Genomic DNA, 1,714 nt, shown 5'->3' on the forward strand with positions numbered 1-1,714 from the left:
GAGGGCAATGAAGCCTGTTCCTGCTCATTATCTCCAGGGCAGCCTACAGAGGAATTCCTCTGAGCAAATGGAGCCATTGCCGTCGGGAGAGCAAAGTCTCTCTCTTCTCCATCACCTGTATTTACCAGATCTCCGTTGGCAGTTATGGCAGGTTTCTCAGAGACACCCCTACAACGCCTAACCTAATTCAGGGCAGCGGCTCCATTTCAAGCTTAACTGCATCCTGTGGAGCTACCTGAGATGCCAGGGCTCTCCAGCACAACCGCACGCAGCCGGCAGGGACAGCACGAGACTTGCAGGAGCACAATCCCCATTCAGAGCAGCCATGTAACAGACCCCAACAGAACCTCAGACATGTTCAGTGCTTTCGTTCAAGCAACTGCAGGGAGGCAAGTCCTGTCCCATCTCTATCCAGTAGATGTAGGCAGTGCTTCTCCCACATCCTTTGGTCATCCCTTGCATGGTGCAATCGAGGAACAGACCAATGACTTTCACAGTGTTCCTGGATGACGGGATGTCCATAGCCAAGGACATTTTCAAAAGCACCTTGTCCTTCCTGGAGATCAGCTTCACCTGCACCACAGGCCCTCCAGGGCTGCCAAGACACCGCAGGCAGCCAAGCCCTCTCCTGCCAGGACTGCACAGTCCAGCCCTGCGTCTCTCTGGTCCGGAGACGGCAGGGTTTGCTCTCCTTAGGACACCTCATTTCCTCTTTCCATTGCCATCCGCCATCCACCCCAGCATGCTCTGAAGCAAACCTTTGGCTTGCATGGGACCTTGGGCACTTGCTACCAGCTTGCTTTGTTACACCTCTGAGCTTGGCCTGGTGCCACCGCTGAGGTCCAGCACATCTCTGCTCTGACATAAAGAACCTATAATCAGGAGAGGAAGGGGACAAAGTCTTGTTTAACCAGCCAGAGGAAGCCTTGGATCAATGGCCTCAGGTCTTCCTGGGGACGTTAATGACCCTGTGTATTGGGTTTCCATGGCAAGGTTTCGGTAGCGGTGAGGGGGGCTGGAGGGGTGGCTTAGGTGAGAAGAGATCAAGAGCTGACTCCATGTCCGAGAGAGCCAGCTTCAGCTGGCTCCAAAATGGACCAGCCACTGCCCAAAGCTGAGCCAATAAGCCATTCTAGTGGCACCTCTGTGATAACCTCTTGAAGGAAGATAAAACTCTGTGTGCAGCAGCTGTAAGCGAGAGATCGAGACACGTGTGAGAGAAACAACCCTGCAGCCACCAAGGCGAGGGAAGAAGGCAGAGGAGTGAGAGAGAGGCTTGGTGGGCACCTGGCGGCCAAAAGTCAACCCACCACCCCCTGACATTCCCAGCACAGCGCAGTGCAACTGCTCCCTTAGCTGTCTGGAGGTTCTTTGCATCAGCTCTTTAGCACAGCTGCCATCCTTGTCAGCCTTGGCTCTAGTAGCAAAGAAATAGTGGAGTCTCAGCTCCCAAGGGGAGGCCGGAAGGAGAGAGCAGAGTGCGGATGCCAGAGGTCACAGTGGCAGACTTTGGCCTATTCTGGGAAATTTCAGTGGGCACTGTCACTCAAGGGGAGCAGAATCCAGTGCAACTGCTTTGCAAGGACGGCATCCTCTAAGCCCATAAAGTGTCCATGCCGCTATTTCCAGCAAACAAACGAACCGCTCAGGACACCAGCTTGGATAAACAGGCAATGCGTTGGGAAGCTCCATAGAAAGAGGGAAACAGAGAGGG

The sequence above is a fragment of the Gymnogyps californianus genome, unplaced genomic scaffold, assembly GCF_018139145.2.
Source record: "Gymnogyps californianus isolate 813 unplaced genomic scaffold, ASM1813914v2 HiC_scaffold_38, whole genome shotgun sequence".
In the NCBI taxonomy this organism is placed as follows: domain Eukaryota; kingdom Metazoa; phylum Chordata; class Aves; order Accipitriformes; family Cathartidae; genus Gymnogyps; species Gymnogyps californianus.